Source organism: Anas platyrhynchos, chromosome 8 (assembly GCF_047663525.1).
Source record: "Anas platyrhynchos isolate ZD024472 breed Pekin duck chromosome 8, IASCAAS_PekinDuck_T2T, whole genome shotgun sequence".
Taxonomy (NCBI): Eukaryota; Metazoa; Chordata; class Aves; order Anseriformes; family Anatidae; genus Anas; species Anas platyrhynchos.
Window position 1 is genome coordinate 7,435,457 of NC_092594.1, and position 15,506 is coordinate 7,450,962.

At 38.1% G+C, this 15,506-nt stretch overlaps 1 long non-coding RNA gene across 2 annotated transcripts; it reads left to right on the top strand.

Moving 5' to 3' along the window:
* Positions 1-894: 894 nt before the first annotated feature.
* On the top strand, positions 895-15,182 carry LOC110353962 (uncharacterized). 2 transcript variants are annotated; one of them, XR_011811207.1, is made up of 6 exons: positions 895-1,171; positions 1,598-1,727; positions 3,710-3,790; positions 7,285-7,441; positions 14,086-14,236; positions 15,046-15,182. It is a non-coding gene; the product is annotated as an uncharacterized lncRNA (long non-coding RNA). The 2 variants fall into 2 exon arrangements; XR_002405266.4 differs by lacking the exon at positions 15,046-15,182 and having other exon boundaries at positions 897-1,171; positions 14,086-14,627.
* Positions 15,183-15,506: the final 324 nt, after the last annotated feature.

The window sequence follows — 15,506 nt, forward strand, 5'->3', positions numbered from 1 at the left end:
CATCTAAAATTGTAGATTAAGCAAATACAGTTAGTTCCAGCTGAGTGAACGCCTAGTGAGATAGGAATATAGTATTTATGTTTTAATTAAAGTGTATTAATGGTAGTGTCTTTTAAATACATACTGACCAAAATCTTTCTGCTGAGAACAACACATTTATCATTCAAGTGACATCAACTTGTAATTTTAGTCACAGCACCTTTCGCTGATTATTTATTATTTGCAGCCAGTTAGAAATGACTCGAAATCTCATTTTATAGTATAATTTTAACCTTTAAAGATCAGAACAGAGCATATTATTCTTAAGAAAAATCCATTGACTTTCCAAGCAAACAGAATTTAATTTTTAAATTAAATTAAAAATTAAACCCAAGTATATTTTATACTGAAAGTTCTGATGTTCTGATTTTAATTCCTGCTCTAGGTTCAACTGAATGCAGTTTATTTTTATTGTGAAGCAAACACACAAGATTCACCTCCATATCATACAGAGTTTCAAACTCTATTGCATTTTTAAATTGGAAGAAAAAAGTAAAATGTGAAATTCCTTTGCACTTTTTTTTTTTTTTTACAGTGTTGGACTAAGTTTTTCATTTACCAGCTGTTGTAGCACAGCAGTAAGTAGTGGTTCATTATTGATGGATAAAATGTTCAAACATTTAAAGAAATGAAAGTCAGCCTTGAATTTTTAATTAATTAATTAAAAGTACTGCAAATGCCAGCTTGTTAATTGCTTTGCACCTGCAAGCCAACACAGGTTTTATGCACTCTTTCTTTGAATATTAATTTTTTTTTGCATGTCTTCATAATGCTTGGAAAGTCTCCCCTGCAAACATATTAGTAAAGAGTAAATATTGAATCTAAGACAAAACTCACGGCTTCATCTTTCACTGTACACAGAATAGGATTTAAAGGAGGATTTAGGTTTCCAAGGCTTCTAATTAAGTAGTGATAATCAGGCTTTCTGCTGAGGGTCACTTCCTGGGAGTAATTTGAGTTATTAAAATGCATGTTTTTATTTGTTCTGCCTTGCGAGCTAAAACTGATCCCTTTTAATATAGCAGCAAATATGCAAATTGGTGTTTCATTATATTATGCAATTTATGGCAATCTTCTCTAATTTACTGAAAGGGCAAGAGCCTGACCTTGTCATTCAACTTTTTTTTTCCTGGTAAACTAAACTAATTATGTGGATCTTTTTATAAAACTCTGAAAGTATGCAGCATGGTTCAAAAAAAAAAAAAAAAGTGACAAAATAACCTTGATTATTCATCAAGATGGCCTTCGAATTTACTTGAATCCTCCTGCAGGGTGATGGATAATTTAAATTTACATATGGGAGCCAATTTGTTTCAAGATTTGAAAATGGCTTCCCTTTTTTCACAGAAATCCTGGAAAGGGCATCTGGAATCATTGAAATAATGTATGTCAGGATTTGACTAAAAAAAAGTTCCTTAAAAATACTTGCATGATGTATTATGAATTGTTATCACAATTTTTCTTTGTGTCATTCTTCAATACAACTTTTCAATCACATTTTTATTAGTGATATGTTCTGCATTTTCAATTTTCCTTTAATATTTTTTTTTCCTTTCAGCCTTATCATACAGCTCCTTTTTGCCTTCTCCACCAAGAAATGTAGAGAAATTCTCCTCTGTCAAAGTCAGGAAAGGCTTGTTTAGTCTTCAGAGACTCTTGAGGAGATCCTACAAATGCTTTTTTTCTCAGTAAGTACACCTTCCTTGCCATCCCTGCAGGCTGATCAACCTTCTCATTCCCAACAATATTTTTTTTCACTCATTCGCTTGCTCCATAAAAATGTATTTATGGGATCTGTAGTCAAGGATTGTTTTTGCCAATGTGACCAATTAGAATGATGTGGCTGGAACGTGAGAACACGGGAACAGCATCATAAATATTGAAACTTTGATAGTAACTGAGTTGGGAAGGTCTTGAGCTGGTCACAGTTGGTCAGTAACCCTGAGGTGGAGATGTGAATGCTTGGCTTGTGCCCAGCAGATGTTTATCCTATTTGTTCTTAAAAATCTTTAGTGAAGGAGATTCACATCTCCATAGCAAGCTTTTATTCCTTAAATTTAGTTTGATATTTTTCTTTATTTTTTTTTTATAACTTTCTGCATTGCAAACAACAACAAAAAAGACAAATTTCCTTACACTGGAAGAAAATACTTAAAGCACAGAATTAAAATGTTCTCCAACAGGACTTAATCCATGTAGTTGAACACAATTTTCTCTTGACCACAATGACAGTAAAATTGCAGTTGTTGCTTCCACTATTGTAACCTCTCCTGCTTGTGTTTAAACACAACGTGTGTTTGTAATGCAAATAAGTCCTTAATACTGTGTATCAACTAGAATACACAGGTCTTAAATCTGTGTTTGAACACTAATCTCTTGCAGATTGGACTGTAAATTGAAGTAGTAATGTTCATTGCCATTAATGCTTAAAATTGTTTCTTTAAAGCAATGATCTAGCTTCTGTTGGCAAAATGTTCTAGGTTATGCTGTGTTTGCCCAATGGGGAGTCAATGAAATTAGTCATCAGGTTAAAAACTGATTAATCCTTTACTTTGCAGGATGAGGGCCATAAGTGTATCCACATCCTGCTTTAATTACAACTTTGGCATTTCTAGCTCTTGTGACTATATGTCCCCCTTTATTTAGGGGTACTCTGGAAAGTAAAATGTGTTTTTGAATTGGAGGACAATGCTCAGATTGTGACAGTTTTGAAAGCAACCTTGTGCTATGAAGCAATGTTTTTGTGGATTTCTTTGTCTTTTGGGAATGAAGACCAACAGTTGGCAACTTCTGATGAGGTGGCGAATTTTGATGATGTCAAATCTGACTAGAGAGATGGAAATCCTTTATATAGAACAATAAATTAATCTGTTAATTACTTAATTCCCAGGCACATGAAAGATTCCTGGAAGGGTTGGCAGAGCAACTGAAGCCCAGGTTCAGGCTTTTTAGTACCGTTATCTTATAATTGCTGATTGGCAAGGGGTTCTACTCATTGTTTCTGGGGGGGAGGGTCAGCAGTACATGTGTCTGAGTGGCGATGATTCCTAGGCAGCGATTTATGCAGTGGTTTTGACAGACAGAAGAAGGCAGTAAGAGTTTATTAGCAGAGTATCATTGTTAGGGGAGGCTGGAGCATATGAATTCCCTTGCTGATGAATGAAAAAAATAAACCTGAAATAAGAAGAGTAGCAATTCTGAGGCAATTCTTTACTCTAGAAAGAATGTGGAAATATTTGCTTGTGTTTGTCAGGTTTCTCATTTTGCTCTTTCCTTGCTAAGGACTGTGTCAGTAGAAAGGATGAATATCACTAATTAGAGAAGAAAATCAGCCGTGTGTTTAAATGTTTAATTTGTAATGCTCCTTCCTAAGTAAACCTCCATTTAATGTTTAAAGGACTAAAAATGCTAAGTACATATCAATAAAACAACATAGTTTTAACTTCTAATTAAGTTTTAACTTAGAGTATTCACAGATGTCAAAGCAACTACTCTAATTAGTGTCTTTTTTTTTTGTATTTAGCAATTAGGTGACTTATTTGTAATGAAGAATAAAGAGACTGGAAAAGAAATACAACATATTCCCAGTACAAGTCTTGCTTTCCCTCTGTAATGCTTTTTTTTTTTTCCCTAAAAAAATATTTCTTTTAGTTTAATCTTGTTTCCCCAGGTGGTCATGAGGGTGCTCCACAGGGTTACAGAGTATAATATCCTGAATGCTCAGTACTTCCACACAGCCATGTTAAATCAGGTTAGTATATAACTGGTTGTCTCTCCTGCTCTGAGGAACCTGTATTTAGAACAATAGAGTTTATATTTAAATTGAACTTTCTATTGACGTGGAGCTTTATAATTCTGAAACTGTGCTTTTTCATGTTTTTATTGCTCTTTCTCCACCTGAACTTATTCATTTTAATAATATTTTGGAAGCTGCAAAAGTATTGGCAGAATTCATATTACTATGTTATTAAAAAAAAACAACAGACTTCTAATTGCAGGCAGTTAACACAAAATCTGTTGGCATGTCTTGAACAGAATAACAGCATTTAACCATTTTTGTCATTATAGTGGTGGTATTTGCAAAGTTATTGCTAGGGAGTTGTCATGTATTTTTCGTTATAAATACTTAATTTAAGAGTTTATAACTTAACCGTAAAGATATGCTCCAGGCTGAAACATGACACACAAATGATGAATATGGGACTGACTGTTGTTTCTAGTTTTAAAACAAGCATACACATAAAAAAAAAAAAAAGTGACCATTTAATAGGTATGAACTGAAATTCCAGCCAGAAAGTGACTTTTTCTGCAAAGGATCTTTTTTTTATTTTCCTTGCTTAACAGTCCCACCCCAAAATGTACACTAAAGAACAAAGGAAAAAAGGTTTAAATTAATGTTAAGCTTTTTGAGAGTTTTGCCTCTAAAACAAAATATTCTGGACTAAAACTTTGTGAAGAAAACTTTATGAGGTTGAAGGGTGTGGATTGTTGCAAAGAAAGCCTTTTCTTTTCTCTAAGCATGGCTTTACAAATCAAGGATTCTCCATAGTATTAAAAAATTTAGTGTAGACCCCTAAGAGGCAGGGCTCTTTTACAGAACTCTTAGTGGCATGGGAAAGTGGAACAGTATTTCTTGCCTATAAATGTAGTAGTCTCTGAGGAAAAATGAAAATCCCATGGATCCTATTAAATCTATCAGACTGATCTGGTACAACAGAGAAAAAAAGTTGGACACAGAAAAAAAGAAATCATGACCTTACAGCCAAGAGCCGTGTATTCATCAGAGACCTTAGCACTCTGGTTCACAGGGCAAAGTGGCTTCTTAATGAAACAACACATCTCTGTGCGGAACCTTTTAACACGCCAGTCAGTAAGGAGCAGAGTACTGATGTATCTTGCAGGTAACTTGTGCTAACCAATCTTTACCAGTTAGCTGTGGAGAAAACACATTACATGCACAACACTCCACAAGCATGACCAGTGTTACACTGATGTGCGCTGTGGGTGCCCGCTGTGCAGCCATCCAATGCAGAATGCTGTATGTCTGTTTGCAATGGTTCGTTCATTTATTCTCCATTTGTGAGCCAGCAGACAGGGGAATGGAAGTTGTCTACTTGCATGACTTTAGAAGGTGCAGGTGAATTGCAAAGAATGACTTTTTACAATTTGTTTCACCAAACTGCTGAACATGCTGGAAACCAAACTGAAAGTATCTGTTTGTTGCTGAGGGGCAGTGGCATTGAGGCAGTGTGGACTGAAGTCTGATAACGTTCCCTGTTCCTATGCATATATGAGCTTGGGCACTTCTTCCATGTTGACACCGGTTAGTAAGAAAGGTACAGGAACATGCTGGAGTCAGGAGAAGAACAAAACAAAGCCCACTATCCTCATTTGCTCATCCCCCACAGACCAAACAGTGCTCTGCTCCTCTGAACACACACATAGCTTTCTCTGAGGACCATGGAACTGCCCCTTTTGGGAATGAACAGGGTGCCCACAGCACTCTCCATGCTTCATAAGCTGTCAGCCAGAGACACTTGCCTGGGGGCTGCACTGTAATTCTGTCACCTTCAGAAATGGCATCAAGAGCTGGTCTCATCCACCAGGATCCTTTGCATTCTGCAGGGTGTTGCTGAGGCTCATCAGCAATGATTTCAGTCTGGATTTCCAGCTGCATGAATGTGATGGTGGCACACAGTAACAGCACTGCCATACTCTTGCCTGGAATTTTGCACAGACAAATAAATTGCCAAGGCTTCTAGAAGGTGAGGAGTTTAATGAATGTGCTCTGCCATGGTGTGATGGATTGAATCTAGTCCTCTTGGGAAGTATTTCACCTCCATGCTCTGGAAACCCTGAACAAGTTTATAAATTCCTTGACTTTCACTGAGGGAAAGCTTCTGTGTCAAAGACATCCCTAGGGAAACAGAGGTAGGGGTACTTTCTTCACATTTCTCCTAAAAATGCTCTGTTGCAGAGGCTTTCCACTTCCAATTCTAGAGCTGTTCCTCTTCTCTTTCCTCCAAGTATCTTTGACGGTCTATCTTTTTTCCAGGTTGCCAAATGCAGTGAAAGGTATCATATTTTTCTTCTGAGCTGAGTGCTCATTGTAATTCCAGGGTCCAACATTTCAATTCTTGACTACATGTTTTTATTTAGGTAATGAAAAAAATAAGGTTGGTATCTGTTGTGAAGCAATGAAGGATCTAAGACCCAGTGTACCTCAAATTTAAATATATTCTTAAACAACAAAAGACCAACAAAATCAAGAAGGAAAAATGTAAGAAAAGACACATCCTAATCAAACATAAGGTTCATATTCTGATTTTTCCAACATTATGCCTTGCTCTTTTTTCATGGGAGGTTTGTAAGCTAGCATGCAGAGAGACAGTCCTGTTGCAAAGCAATTCAGTGCTGGAAAGTTTGCAGACAGATTTCAATAGCACAAAGGTTTTCAGAAACTATTTTTCTTTCCTTTTTTCCTTTTATATATATATATATATATATAGCAATGATTCCAAGCCATTCATCATAAAGCACTAAAAATCAAAGAGCAATATTCACGAGCCTCCTAGTACAGTATGTTAAACCCTGATAACTGTCAGGAAGAGGCTGTCTGAAAGGGAAGAGTCAGGTAGCAGCACTGAAAACAAAAAAACATGTTGGGAGAAAAAGTACTGAAGAATAAAAGAGAAAAAATCTGCTAAGCAAAGGTGGCCAAGTTGTACTCCTGCATTATATTTGCCATGTTGCCATTATTTTAACAAGAGAAATAGTTTACACTGATGTAAAATTTCTGGAGTTCTATCTGTTTACGCAGAAACCTGGAATGACCATGTATGCTGGTGGCAGATACTGCTCCTGTAAATTGCTCTACTGGATCCAGAAATATGTTAGTTAAAATTTATTCAACTAATGTTTTATGCGAAAATATTTCAGCCTAAGGCTTGCCTGTGAACAGTTTGCTGTGAAGGTTTGATATTCAAAATATGAGTTGTTTTGAGTAGATGCATAGGAAGTTCAGAATATGTCTCTGTTCTCTGTCTGGAATATTGTAAGTCTTGCCATCAGATTTTGATGCACACTCAGCTGCAAAATCAAAACTCCTGTTCAGTGAGTGCTCTTTTATTCTTTTAACAGTAACATCTGGTGAGAAGCTGTCATAGTACAGATCTAGACTATTTCTCAATAGGAAGCATGTTAAAATCTGATTTTTTATTTTTTTTTCCCTTTTCTCTTTTTAAGTGAATACTCGGAAGTTATCTCCTGTAGAATACTCTTGACTCCAGCCATCTATAGACTCAACATTGTATAGACATGCTAAAGAGTTTCCTCATAGACCTCCCAGAAGAGAGCATCTCTGATCTGCTTGGTGGGCTTTACATGTTGTCTCCATGTAGAGGTAAGCTTCCCTTGCCTTTACTTTTCTCTCCTTGATCTACTGTGGAGCTATTTCCAGTCATTTTCTCTACTGCAAGAAAATATTACAAATAAAATGCATGCATGTATGAAAGACACAGCTATCTTGACAAGTGCAAAATCAAAAATGACCCTACCATAGTGCTATGATAGTGAACAGATTTCTGGAATAAAAATGGATCCCCCATCATTATAGATAGTAAATTCCACTGGGATTTTTTGGACATCCCATAGTCACCAAAAATAGAAAGCAAAGAAACATTTAGCCTCCAGATACACTTTCAGCTTTCTCTCTAATTTAGAGTGTTAGGATATCCTCTGCTTACCAGTATCAATTGTGCAAATTGCTGTAAAGAGTTTTAGCCATTCCAGAAGTCTTATTTGCCCCTTCCTAGATGATAATTAGAGAACTGTGGTGGTTTTACCATGCTAGGCAGCTAAACACCACAATTGCTCTCTCACGCCCCCTCCTTAGATGTGGAGGGGAAGAAGTAAAGCAAAGAACAACTCACGGGCTGAGATAAGGATAATTTAATTAAAGGAAAAAAATAATTATTAAGGAAAGATTATTATTAACCAAACAATTTAACTAAAGGGGAGGAAAAAAAAAAAAAGGTGAAAGGGAGGGGGAAAAGGGGAAATAAATAAATAAATAAATAAAGGCTATGTGAAAGTGCAGAGGAAAGAAATTACTCTCTACTTCCCACAAATGAGTGATGCTTAACCACATCCGTGAAGCAGGGCCTCAATGCACATAGCGGGTGTTCGGGAGAAGGACCGACGTTTTCATGAGAGCCCATCCCTCCCCTCTTCTTCCTTGTTCCACCTTTTATTGCTGAGTGTGACATCATATGGTATAGAATATCCCTTTGGTTGGTTTAGGTTAGCTGCCCTGGTGATGTTTCTTTTCTCACTTTTTTGTCCACCCCCTAGGAGGGTTACAGAGCATCCTGGTGCTGTGCCAGCAGCTCAGCACTTGCTTAGCAGCAGACACAACGCTGGTGTGATCCCACTGCTGTTCTAGCTACAAGTGCAGAGCACAGCACTGTATGGGCTGCTGCAGGGAAAGTTAACGTCCCAGCCCGACCCAGTACAAGAATATGCAAGAATAAGTCAGTTTTGATACCTTGTTTTCAATCTAGAACAGTTGCTTAGTGTTGATTTTTTTGATTGAGTACCTGTTTTGATGCACAGCTTCTTGCACAGCTTCTCCCTTGTCTCTCTAGTCATCACACATCAGTGTCCAGCTGGTTAAGAGAACATAGAAGTTTCTCTCCAATTCAGGATCATTTGATTTCTTAAAAGAGCTAGTAGGAATTATCCTCTCCTTTTCTGGGAGATAATATGTCTTTTAAAACAAACTCTTCATCCACTAATCCATTTTCAAACCCTGTTAGGCAATGTGGGTTAAGTAGAGTATAACAGAGTTATCCTGCTGGATTGATTGTGTAGAGCTAGATCTTTTACATGTGGGTAGTCCAAGACCCCAGGGTCTAATAATAATATTGTCGTCTCCATGAATAATTTATTGAATCTGTAAGGGCTGTGTTCTTTTATGAAATGTAGAATGGAGGGAGGGTACTGTATTTTTTTTTAAGGTTCTGCAAAACTTTCACAACCAAACCCAAAACATAACCAAAAAGATGTTGGGAATGAAACTTAAATGGTTTGTCTAAATCTGTAACAGACTAGGTATAGTTTTTCCAGTTTTAGCTTTTTAGCTTTTTACTGTTCTCTCACAGCTTCATGCATGTCTTCACATAACGACCATTTATTCAGAAGCAATCTTTTCTTTTGCAAAGTTATCCAATGCTTGTTTAAATTTTGCTGCTATGAATCATGTATTTGATTCCCAGTTCTGAGTTGGTGTCATACCACAAACTCAAACCTTGCCTAATCATTGATCAACCATCGATCAAAAGGCCTTTACTTTTAATTGTATATGATTATTGTTGCTCTTTAGTGTTATTTCAAAAATAGACAAATTTAGTTCATGCTAGGTACTGCAGATATTTGGAAAAAAAAAAAGATCAAACCTATAAAAATTCAAATTTAAAAGATTCCAATACTTCTCTATTTGTTATGAATACAATAAAAAGAGCAACAAAATAGGATCATAAAATGGTTTGGGTTGGAAGAGACCTTAAAGATCATCTAGTTCCAACCCCCCCCCCCCCCCCCCCCTCCTCCATGGGCAGGGACACCTCCCACTAGATCACACAGAATCACAGAATTTCTAGGTTGGAAGAGACCTCAAGATCATCGAGTCCAACCTCTGACCTAACACTAACAAGTCCTCCACTAAACCATATCGTGAAACTCTACATCTAAACGTCTTTTAAAGACTTCCAGGGATGGTGACTCCACCACTTCCCTGGGCAGCCTGTTCCAATGCCTCAAAACCCTTTCGGTAAAGTTCTTCCTAACATCCAACCTAAAACTCCCCTGGCACAACTTAAGCCCATTCCTCCTCGTCCTGACACCAGGCACGTGGGAGAACAGGCCAACCCCCACCTCGCTAAAACCCCCACCTCGCTTTCTGAGTAGAAAGGAAGGATCACCTCCCTCAAGCTGCTGCTGATGTTTGTCCTAACACAACCCAGGATAGCATTGGCAAATGGTGTAATAAATGGATAAATGTTATGTATAAACACAAAAGACATGTATTATCACTCTAGCATTTGGAAAATCAATATACACAAACTTCAAGCAAGCCTCTCTGCTCTTTGGAGAATCCAAAGTTGTTCTACTCATAGTAATTAGGACTGTAACATAATGTAATGCACAGTAATCAGGAAAAGCAAGGGGCATATTTCAGTACTGAAGGATTGAATTTTCTTGGCTTACATTGATAATCATGCCAGTAATAATGAATACTCATATTTTTCTTGTGGTTCCTCTCTATCAAGAACAGGTGCAACTGGAATGAATCAAAGAAAGTATGTGTTCAAATCAAATCCTATATTCATAGTGTTTTAAACAGCACAGAAAATATGCCTGCAACAACTAGGTTGTTATTCTTTATGCTGTTTCATTTGTTGTCCCCTGTTTTTAGGGGGCTGAAAATTGTAAGATGAATGCAAAAATCATGTTCTTTGTCTCCTACCATAATCCCTGTCTGCAGTCCTTTCTTTCCCTCCAAGGCACCTTTGTTAGTGGTGTTTCTACAATTTCTATTCTCACAGATTCTTCCCAGTAGTGTGGAGAGCTAGATGACAAATTCATTTCCTATTCAGCCTTCAGATGTCCCAAAACCTTAAAAACATGAAACATGAAGAGGTTAAAAAAAAAAAAAAAAAAAAAAAAAACAACCACAAACTATTCTATCAGGTCAAGGCTAGGGGCTCTTCCATGTCTCATGTTAGTGTGTTAATCTTCATTCAGTCTGTTAGTTCTTCTGGAATGGGTCTTCCTGCCAGTCTTTCTTAACGGATCTATTTTATATAAATAACTAAATCTGGATGAAAATGTGTGTATAGGAGCTTCAGCTCTGTTCCTATGACTCCCTAGCAATTTGGAAAGAAGGGAATTCTGAGACAGTGTTTCTGTCTTTACTTATCCAGAAATTCCCTTGTTGCCTCTGATCCTGATTAGATTATTTCTGCAAGATTCCACTATGACCGGTATATACATTTTAAGCAGGTGCAGACATACTCCTAAGTGTCAGATACATGACCTCTTTAATTTTCTAACTCCCGGTGGTGTATCCTAACCAGGTCACAAAGAAACATTGACCTTCTCTCTTATTAAATTTAGTCTCCGTTTCTGCAGTCTGAATAAGAGTACTGCTCATTGTGAGTCTGGATATGTAAAAAGAAACAAGGTTTGTTCTTCAAAAATGCTTTTATTTATATAACTTTTTAAAATATCCAAAAATATTTTTGTAACAACATGAGCAGCACTGGTCAGCATACGAAACAACCCTGCCTCTGTCTAAGACAGAAATTGTAATACTTCCTGAAGGAAAAGAGAATTCCAAGATAACAGTAGTTATATTCTCAGATGTCAACATCTTTCTCCTTGACCACTTACTCCATTTTAACAATTTATTTTAAAGTTTAGTTGCAGGAATTATAAGTCATAATTTATACAAAGATTCTATCCACGAGTAATGTTACAGCTGCAGTTTTAGCTGTAGCTTACCTCCCTTTACACTTAGTTTTCTGTTTTTTCCTGGTAGTATTTTCTATTCCTCTTATCCCTCCTCATTTTTATTCTCAGAAGATGCAAGCGTTTTTTACTCAGGCATTGCAATATGCATTAAATAATAAACATGCAGTATTACTTCTAGGACTGAGTGGACAAAAAAGTGTGATTTGAGGGTTTTTTTTGTTTGTTTGTTTGTTTGTTTTCCTTGAACAAGTAGAGGGATTACTTCTTAAACTTCCCAAAGGAAAAAAAAAAAAAAGAGGAAATAAAAATGCTTGCACAGGGATGTAAAAACAGAGCTCTCATGCTAGAAAGATTGCTAATGAAATCTCAGTAAAGTGAGATTTCATTTCATCTGAGTCCACCTATTGTGGACTCAGATGAATGCTTCATAAATACACACAGCACATACTGAAATGCAGATAGATGGGTGGGTATGAAAGGCAGTGACTTGCTTCTGCCTATAAATATATCCTAGAAATTAAGCCTAAAGGTAGGTTTTTGTGGGGTTTGCTTTAATAGGCTCAGACCCACAGCTTTTGCTTCCTAAGACAGGACTTAAGCTGAATTTTAGCTGCTTTCAGGTGCATGTGCTATCCTTTCCACCTCTTTAAGCTGACGTTTCTATAAAGTATGGCTTTCTTGGGCCAGAGAGAGAACAGGATGCTATGCTACTTAAATAAGATAGCCTTGGCTTCTGGTCCCTGCTTTGGGGCTTATCCATGTTTCTTATGCAACAGATTGTTTAATAGTAGGACAGTGTGGAGAGTGAGAGAAAAAGTTAAAAAGCAGAATTCTGGACAGAAAAAAAAAAATACAAAACTCACAAAGTGCCTGAAAGAGGTGGCCATGTCCCTGGATCTCCCTGGAGAGGATGTGGTTGGCGGGTTAGCCCTGGCCAGCAGCCACGCTCCCACCCAGCCATTTGGTCACTCCCCTTCGGCAGGATGCAGGGAGAAATAGGAAGGGCAGTGTGTGGGTGGTGGTGAAGACAAGGAGATTGTTTTGCCCACAATAATAATTGATTAGCAGACTCAACTTGGAGAAAATTAGTTTATTGACAAAAAAAATAAATATTTAATTACTAATTTGGGTAGTGGGAAACAGAAGGACAGACATTAAAATGCCTTTCTTCACCCTTCTCCTGGGCTCAGTTTCACTCCACTCCACACCTCTATGCCCACCCCGAGCGGTGCAGTAGGGATGTGGGGTTGTGCTCAGTCTGTTACAGCTCCTCACTGTTCCCCTGCCTCCTCACACCTTTCTTCCACTCCAGAGTGGTCTCTCCTTGGGCTTCTGTCCTTCAGGGGTAGCCATCAGCTCCAGCATGGGGCCTTGCCCAGGCTGCAATGTGGGTATCTGCTCTGCCATCAAGGAGCATCTCCTCTTACTCCTCCGACCTCAGTGTTTCTTTTGTTTCTCACTCCTTCTGTTTCTCCTCTTCTTTCCACACAGTATTTTCTACTTTTTCTTAAACACACCTTCCCAGAGGCACCTTACACATAGTTGGGGGGGCACAGCCCTACCCTGTGGTGGGCCTGTTGGAGCCGGCTGGAACTGGCTGTGTCCAGCGGGGGTTGGATATACATGTATAACTTTCCAGGATACATATTTCAGGATATAGAACTTCATTTGCAGATCTTAATTGAAGTGCAGTAAACACCACATGGTTCACAATTTCTTCAGACCAGTTATACACTAAGGAAATGTAATATAGCAGTGACTGTCTCGCCTAAGATGAATATTTTCTACCCTTTCTTAAATACGTCTTCCCAACGGCACCCTACAAGTGGCTGAGGGGCTCAGCCCTGCCCTGCAATGGGGCCATTGGAGCCTCCTGGAACTGGCTGTGTCTGGCAGGCGCAGCCCTGGCCTCTCCTCACAGAGGCCAACCCCATAGCCACTGCTGCCCACACCTTGCTGCCAATATGTAGGCCCAGGCTGGTTATATATATATATATTTTTTTTTTTTTTCCTATTTGTTTGTGAATAGCAAGCTTCAGTTTCTTCAATAGAGCCCCCAGCAAGCCAAATGTGAAGTCCTGATAATAGTTTTTATTTTCCAAAGGAGGACCGAGTTTCCTGCAGTAAGAACTGTTTCAGCAGACACAGGTAACTCATGTTAAATTTAACTGTAATCTGCTAAATATATGCTAATGCTTTACTTTTGAGTATTCATGCCTTTTACCCATTGGTGCTAATTATCTAACATTACCATACAGCTGGAATCGTATGAGGTAAGTTTCTGCTTCCTAAACTTTATTTCAGACAACTTTGCAGCTTATTTATCAGTAGGTAATTTTATAGCTTCCGGACACAGCTCTCACAGAGTAGTGCAGCTCCTTCAGTTTTCTCTGCAAAAATGACGAGACGCAGGCCAGCCAGTCTCCCACTACTCGCTCTGGTGAAATGATATTCCCATCACAGCTCCTGCTGTAATCACTTCTACTAATCTCGCTCTCTTTCCTTCCCACATAGATTCTCCAGATCATTACACAGGTTAGCTCTCCCCCTGCTTGCCCACCAGTCACAGGATTCAAACAATGAGCTTCAAATTATGCTGAGAATAAATGGAGATAAACAGCAAGCCCAAGGAGACAAATAAGACGAACACCTTGAAGAAGAACCAGTAAGTGAAATAGGATGTGACAGGCTCAGGAAGATGAGAGGGAATGATTTCCTGGAATGCAGCAGCAATTTCGTGCCAGTAGCGATGTGCCGGCTGTACTTGACCTTCAGTAACCTTTATCCCCATCTCCTACTGCTGCTCCTACAGCTTCTCAGCCTGGTTCTCTCCTTTGCTGCTGTTCTTGCAGTTTCCCTGGCCAGACACATTATCTAACCGGTACAGATGCTGCATTTTCTGAAATCAGGCTCTTCCTGTGAAGGTGCTGCAATTTCTGTGTTTCCCCCCAACTTCCTGGAGCAGAGTGCAGCCTGGGGCATCTGTGGTGGTGTGAGGAGAGAAGTCCTAGCCTTATCTTCTCATTTTGGCTGGGTCCTCTGCCCCCTTACAGCTTTGACTTGATATTGCCACCTAAGAAAATTAATGTGCACTGTTAACAGAATGATCCCTCAGGGAAAACCACTTGGAACATTTTCCTGAGACCTTCAAGAGGAACGCTATTTGTTAGGTTTGGCTTGGAATTCTCTGGCAAACTGAATTTTTTGCTGGTAGGTATCAGTTCCTCAAAATTAGAGTTAATAGGAATGAATAAATAACTTCTTGGAAGATGTTCCCTGGTATTTAAGCATTCTGTTTGGATATGTTCTAAGTGAGACAGAAATTACTTGTCCAGTTTGAAATATATGATAAATAGAATCACAAAACACATATTTTAAAAACTGAAGTGAAAATGAAATATTTTGAAACTATTGAAGTGGAGGGGTTTTTTTTGTTTGTTTGTTTGTTTTCCTATTTTTTCCTCTTTATTTCAGGTCAGAATGGGGAAAAAGATTTTGAAAATATTGGCAGCATATGGTTTTGGGTAAGTACCTGCACTCTGGTCTGGTTCTTCCTCATTTGAAGGGAAATGTTTAAAGTGAAGGATTTGCCGTATTATATGAAGCTATTGTTAAACAAAATTTGTTAGCAGAGACCACCAGCAACTTCAGAAGAAAGTGATTTTCCCCAGTCCAGTGATGTACAAAATATTTTTAGAAAGTTGATTTTGTTTTCAAGCTATGCATCAGGATATCGGTTCCTCTTGGCAATGTATAGAGACCAATGGCAAGAACATGCAATATCTGTGTAAGTACTTCATTTCATATTTGATTCAGCGTACTACATCTCCTAATTCTGTTCCTGAAATATGACTGTAATGATGTCATTCAGTTTCATTAATCTCTTGTATACCCTCATGCAATGTAATATCAAAATGCTTTCTGTTACTAAGAGA